The sequence below is a fragment of the Castor canadensis genome, chromosome 7 (genome assembly GCF_047511655.1).
Source record: "Castor canadensis chromosome 7, mCasCan1.hap1v2, whole genome shotgun sequence".
In the NCBI taxonomy this organism is placed as follows: domain Eukaryota; kingdom Metazoa; phylum Chordata; class Mammalia; order Rodentia; family Castoridae; genus Castor; species Castor canadensis.
Genome location: NC_133392.1, coordinates 25,634,642 through 25,641,829, shown reverse-complemented (window position 1 = coordinate 25,641,829; position 7,188 = coordinate 25,634,642). Strand labels below are relative to the sequence as shown.

At 43.2% G+C, this 7,188-nt stretch overlaps 1 long non-coding RNA gene across 1 annotated transcript; it reads right to left on the bottom strand.

The window, feature by feature from the left end:
- Positions 1-304: 304 nt before the first annotated feature.
- LOC141424751 (uncharacterized) lies at positions 305-6,809 on the bottom strand. The gene is made up of 2 exons (XR_012449633.1): positions 5,362-6,809; positions 305-2,807 (listed from the first exon to the last, which is right to left on the bottom strand). It is a non-coding gene; the product is annotated as an uncharacterized lncRNA (long non-coding RNA).
- Between the last annotated feature and the right edge of the window lie 379 nt (positions 6,810-7,188).

Sequence of the window (7,188 nt, the reverse complement as noted above, 5' to 3'; positions counted from 1 at the left end):
CTTTATAGACAAGGACAGAAGCAGAAGTGGAGGGAGATGAACATATTTATAAAGCCTCTGAGTGCAGGCAGGCAGGCATCTGGTACCTAAGTAGGTCCCACTGATGTGCTCAGCATGTAGAAGGTGTTGTGGCAATATAGTCAGAGGAGAAACCAAGCAATGGCTCTAATGGGCAACTCCTTACAGCTCTGTCCGAGGTTACAGCTTTTAGTTGACAGTTTACCATGTTTTACAACCCTGTTTCAAGGCTATCTTCCTCTTCATTCCCCCCTTTTGATGCTTTTTCCACTTGTGGACAAGCATCAACACTAGACTTTAGAAATCTTATAAGGTTTTTTTTTTTTGTCCCAAAGACCTATATTGTGTTACCAGGAGCTGTAACTTTATCACCTCCAATTGCGAGCTAATGAAGTTAGTTATGGCATTAAGAAGGCACATACCAAACATAAGTGCCAATAGAAGCATAAGGAGAGGCCAGATAATGGAATCAACTGTATCTCTGACTATTTTTACCTGCTTTACATGAAACAACACTTTGTGTTTAAGAAAAGTCAAAGCCCTTCTTCTTGGCAGTGAGTAAATCCAACCCACTCTCATTTTGGAGGATCACTGATGCTAGAGAGTTTAGCTGGTCCTGCATGGTCACTATAGACCTAGCCACTTGTTCTATGTCATTTGTTAGGTCCACAGATAATTGATTATAGTAGGCGGCTGATGAGGCAGTCCCTCCTATGCCTGTTCCTTTCCCAGTCATTATCCCCAGTCCGATTAATAAAGGTACGAATTGGGTAGCTCTCTTCGACCGCACATGAGCCATTAAAGGTGGGGGTGTCTGATTGTTAGGCACTATGTTTATCTGGGGTGAGGAATGCTAATGTGCAAATGCCCTTCCAATCAGCTGGCAAGTACTGGTAAGCAAGGGTCCCTCAGACAAGGAAGAATCCCAGGCTGGTGCACCATAGCCTATCAACTGTACATCGAATGGCGGTAGCTGTACAGTTGAGATTCCAAGTTAAGGTTTCCTTTCCTAGAAGGAAGCCTTAACGGGGGTCATGGTGGTGGCAGATCAATGTCTTTTATTGGCCCAGGTCCACCTAGGTAATCACCTCTGGGTGGCCTCTCTAAATCTGGCTCTCCCTTTAGTAAACTGATATGGGAGTGGGGTAGAAGGGTAGGGTGGCACAAGGAGGTTTATTTCCTCCACTGTTTTATGACTTTAAGGTGTCCCTGTCTTTCTCCCAGCGATCCATATGCCCTATAATGTCTTTGTTTTTTTGTAACCCAGTTAGGCTATCAGCTTTCTTTATAGTAAATCATCCCTCTCCTGGTGCATTCAGAGATTGATATGCTGCACACGGGTGACAGATACTGATAAAAGGTGAAGGCATACCTCAGTTTTCCCTGGAAGGAAGGCGGCCTTATGCAGGCTGAGCAGTCATCCCAGCCTCCCAATTGGACAACCTCAAAATGTAGCAGAGTCAGAAGGCAATAACACATCAGAGACCTCATGCCTGAGACTGGAGTCTAGGCTACAGATGACACCAAACAGCAGTAAAGCTTCCTACTATGAGGAGGTAACAGAAGGCCAGCAGTAATCTCTGGCTTACATTTCAATCTTGGGGAGCAGTGACAGCCAGTCCTCGTGTAAACAGATTGCACAATGCTAATCAGCAGGATAAGGTATGGGTGACAAAGAGGATACATCTGTGTCCTGGTGAATGAATCCTCAGGCTTCTGCCGTGCATTGACCAACCAGCTTCCGGGATATGGCTGGGGCAGGGCTGGAGATCTCAACAGTGATGGCATGCTGTTGTGAAGTTCTCTGGAACCTTAATCTGAGGGGTATTAGTTGAATCATGGAGACCCTGTCAGACGTTGGGCTCTGCAGGGGCGGCTGTCCTTTTATCCAGGAGTGATGAGTCCCGGGAGTGACTCCTGTAACTTCAACAGTCCTAAGAGCTGCCAACATTACTAGATGGGGACCCATACAACTGGGTTGGAGTAGTTTCTTTTTAATTTTTTTTATATATCATAACTCTCCTTTTTTTTTTTTTTAACTGAGTAGAATTACCTTGGCAACAATATACTGTCAGTATATATGTCCAAGAAAACTTTTTTTTTAAGTTAAAAACACCATCTTTAAGTATTAAAGGACATGTTTAGATCCAGTAAAAATAGTTATTTTGTCTATTTAAGTAGAAGACCCTGTCTAAAAATGTGAGTTTGTGTCTGGAAAAGCTTTAATGTCAGATAGCCACACATGCATAAGAACCATTTCTTTAATCCTCTTGGCCTTGGTTATCTTTGAGAGGTCTGGCACCAATGACTCCATTGGAACTTTGATGGCATTCCCCCTTTGTCTCCAAATTGTTAGTCTCCGAACAGTCTCTTCTGAAGATCTATCTTCCATCCAAGTACTAACCAGGCCTGACCCTGTTTAGCTTCCAAGATCAGACAAGATCGGGTGCATTCAGGGTGGTATGGCTGCAGACTGAAGATCTTTCTTGATTGGCTGCTTTTTCCTGGATTCTGTTTGTTTGGTTTCAGTCCCACGTTGGGAGGGAATAATGAGCAGATCAGGTGGGAGTCAGTGCCAACTAGACCCTTTTGGCCAAATTTAAGCAACAAAGAGGCTTAGAAGGAACGGCTCTTAGGCAGTGCACTTTTAGACAAGGACAATACAAAACAAAATCTAACAAAAGCAGATGTCTAAGTAGTTACCTTGGTTGACACATAGGCACTCATTAGTCATTTTTATGGACTTGATTATAAATGTCCCAGGAGGATCAGAACTGAAATGACAAAAACTTAAAAGAGCCATGGTTAAAATTTTGATGGACAATTTAGCAACCAACAGAACAGTACATCAGTACCACTAGCTTTTTATTACCATGTTTATCTAAATTTTGTATTGTAGAAGACTTGATATACTTGAAAATACAAATATACTTAATACACAGGAACCAGCAACAGCATCACAACTCTATAGAGGTTAATACACATATTAATTTATTTGTTACTCTTGAAGTAAAACTTTAGATTTTTATCAGTTGTAGGGGGAAAGAACAGTTTTAGCAAACCCAAACAGCCCAGTCACAAACTAGCATAGGGTACAAACTGTATTAGAATCATCTAAGACAACAGTTGTTTAACTATGAGGTCATCTAGAAAGTTTTACATAACTGTTAGAAAATAAGAGGCATGGAATAGGCACAGAGACAGCTGAAACACTGGTACAGGGTTGATTATTTAGGCAGGAGCCTTGTGGAGGAGGACCCCAGCAAGACAGCAAGAGCCCATTGCCATATACAGGCTTGGGCTAGACATAGGGGGCTAGTGGAAAAGTACCAGGAAAGTCACTGTCTGCCCAGCTGTCCCTGGCATATATCCAGGATGACAAAGGTGAGCCAGCTGCAAGGGGGTGGGGAGGTCTAGTCCTAACATGGCTGTCCTCATTGTTAACCCCAACATAAACCAACTCTTAAATGAACATGACTCAGTTACCTTAGTAGTTAAAACCCTGACAAAAATCACCAGAGAACACAGATAAATATTTATGGGGACTAAGTGTGAAGTTAGGAAACATAGTGGCCAAGAACCATGGCTCAGATGTTGATAAGAAATCATATCCCAGATTGTTGACATTAACAGATGGCTCTTGACATATAGCAGAATCCCATCACCTGCAGTCAATGGACCCCCCCCAAAATAACAGCCCCAATCTGGTCATTTCAGGGAAAAATTTCCTCCACCTGCCATGTGGAAGGAGTAGGACTAACATCTCCACTCTGTTATGTCTAATAAAAACTGGAGATCTTGACTTCCAGTGTAGTGCTCCTCTTGGAGTTTTTACTTATTTATTTATTTATTTTTATCCTATCCGGAAGGTGCACTTTGGCTTTACATAAGTAAATCTGTCTTAACCCTCATATCAGTGCAGCAGTACTCCATGTGTTCAGCTGCCTCTTGTCTCTCTGTGTTTTAATAAACTCTTGTTATCTTGACAAATTTATGGATTAACCTGGAGTATCAAAAATTTTTGAGTTATCTTGACAAAACAAAACAATTATAAGACAATTTTTGTAAATGTTATCTAGACCAATATAATATTTTTAAGGTAGCCTTGTTGTTATGAGCTTAGAGAATTAAATTTTAGTTTAACATCAGTACATTAAACTTTGAAGTTATAAAACCTTTAATGTAACTGGATTTTAGTTAACTTTAACCAGTTATATACCATCTATAAGCTGTATCATTTTATGACAATTTACTCTATCTTTGTGACAATTTATTTTGTATCCTCTGGGGAGCTGGTCTTTATCCTCTTTTTTATCTAAAGGTACTTTTTTTAACCCTTTATTTATTTTGAAAAAAAAACCATACCCTTAATACCTTTTATATATTTTGTTACTTATTGAAAATAACTCATAAAATCTTTTAACTTAGAGCCTTATATTTGCATGAAAAAAAAAACAAGAAAGAAAGCAACTCTGAAATTATTTTTTTGTATAAAAGCAATTTATAGAAAACTCATTTGTTAATAGACCCATATATTATAAGAGAGAATTAAATCCCAGATTTTATTTATGACAGAATGAAACAGGCTAAGGTCATTTTAACTACCTAAATTCCAAGACTTTGTTGCAGACTGTAGCCTCTTTTTTTTTCCTTCCTAGCTAAACCAGAGTGTTAATCCCTGAGTGTCTGCATCCTAGTGAGGCCTGACTGAAATAAGTTTGAAAGCTTGTTTTTTTTGTTGTTGTTGTTTAAGGTAGCAGTAGAACAGAGTAATAACTTTTACGTTTACTCTACAATAAGAATCGTCCTTAAGGTGTTTACATATTTAAATGTAAAAGTCTAAGCAGTTTATAACAAAGATCTTTAAAACAAATATCCTGTTTTTTTTCCTTGAATATCATATTAACCTTATAGTATCAATTTAAGAACCATTTTTAAGATGTTTACATGCACACACAAAAAGTTTTATAAATTAAGCATGCCAGAAAAACTGTCAATTTAAGCGTGCATAAAATGAGCTGGAATTCCAGGAGCAAATTAAATTTTGCCCATGCTTTAAACAAATTCACATACACACACACACACAAACACACACACACACACATTCACACCAAAGTTATAACACCTTCCTTCCCCCCCCCCCCCGGGAGAAGTGCCTAACCTGTGGAACTCCTCTTGGAGGTTCCTGGGAGTGGATTAAACTCCCCTTCCATCCAGTAGGACAAGACCTGACTGCAGACCTGTGGAACTCCTCTCGGAGGTTCCTGGGAGTGGATCAAGCTCCCCTTCCGTCCAGTGGGACGGGACCTGACTTAGGACTGATTTCCCGGGGGTGGTGCTTACCAAGTCCGGACAAGACTGCCAGATGAGTTGGTCCACTTCTCCTTGGAGTCCAAGCCGGGTCAAGACTGCTCAGAGAGTTGGGGCACCAGGGTGAAGGAGAACCCAGAATACCATCGGGTGGCGTGCCACCTCATTCAGTCCTCTGTCCCTCCCTACTCCGATGCAGCCCAGCCGCCGGCTGGTGGCACAAGGGGCCAGTCGGTTGGAATCTCGCTGGGGGCCTCCATTTGTTGTGGCAATATAGTCAGAGGAGAAACCAAGCAACACTCGGAGGAGTGGAGAACTCAGATTTTAATTTTTACGCTAGCGGGCCCAGACGTGTACCAGTGTCTGAGCCCCAAACAAAGGATTCACCGGATATTTAAAAGGCAGTGCAGGGTATCAGGTTACAAGGAATGTGCTCTCCCATAAAGTAGGGCTAGTAGTGGGTTAGAGACCTGAGGTTTAGATAAGAGCAGTTGGGGGAGGTCTGCTTTGGAAAGTTTATTTACAAGTGGAGACAAAGGAAGGCAGGAATGGGTGCTTATCTCTGCATGGTGCCTTTCATCTTGGTCCCAAACTTTTGCATGGCTCTAATGGGCAACTCCTTACAGCTCTGTCTGAGGTTACAGCTTTTAGTTGACAGTTTACCATGTTTTACAACCCTGTTTCAAGGCTATCTTCCTCTTCAAAGGCACTCAACAAAAGCTGGTTTCCTGGGCTTTCTTCCTTAGTGCATTAATCCTATGAGGCAGCCCAGGGGAAGACTTCATCAGCCCCATCTCACAGGCATGAGCGAAAGCACAGAGAGGCTGCTCAAGGCCACACAACTGATCATAGCCAGGCCCTACTGTCTCCCCTGGTCCCATCCTGCTCCTTCATCAGCTAGCAGCCCTCCTCAGCTGTCAGTTCCTCCAGGAAAAGGACAGGGCCTTCTTTGTCTTTGCCATCCCGAAAGCACCTGGCACACACTGACTCATTGTGCTAAGGACACATGCCATCCTGGGGACCCACAGTTCATACCACACATGCTAGAGCCATCACCTTCAAAAGAAGGCCTATAGATGTCCATAGACACCATCAGGTCTATAGATGTCTGTAGACACTCACCATCAGTTCCCAGAACGATGACTTTCCTACAGAGAGCTGGTAGGGAGAGGACTCCTGGGACTCTCTAAAACTGAAACCACAGGCTCTTGTGAATCAGGCACGCTAACCAGTTCCCAGATGCTGCATACTGGCTTGGCTTGGGCCAGTACTCCTCAGAGAAGAATTTCAACCCCTGTGGGTCCCTTCTCACTGGTAAGATGCTGGTACAGAGGAGCCATTAAGATCCACCCCGGGGCAGGACATGCTGGGGCTCCCAGTATTTGTTCCCATCCTCTCTCCACCCTGTGTTCTGTACACACCCTGCCTCCCAGCAGAGGACTAAGGCTCCAGCAAAACCTGGGAGTAAACACAAAGGAAAACATAGCCCTTCTTGGATACTCCCCCTGCCACCTCTCCCCTCCATAGAGGAGCTGGGGATGGATGGAATTAAAGGAACTGCAGGTGGTGCCTGAGGCAGCCACTTTCCGTTTGATCCTTGCATGGGAACAAAAGAGACTGGCTTAGAAGAGAGCTTGCTATCTAGGGCACAGAGGAGGATGGGCCTCCCCCAGGATGGCACTGTAGTCACTGAAAGGCCAGTTCCCTCACCACAGCCTTCCCAGGTCTCTTACACAGTCCTGGTCACAGCAAAAACTCCAGTGCGTTTTCTGCCTTGGTTGGTGGCTCAGTCCTCTGTGGCTTAGGCAGTACTGACACAATATATGAGCCCCAGCTGGGATGGGGAGAGAGGGCAGAGGA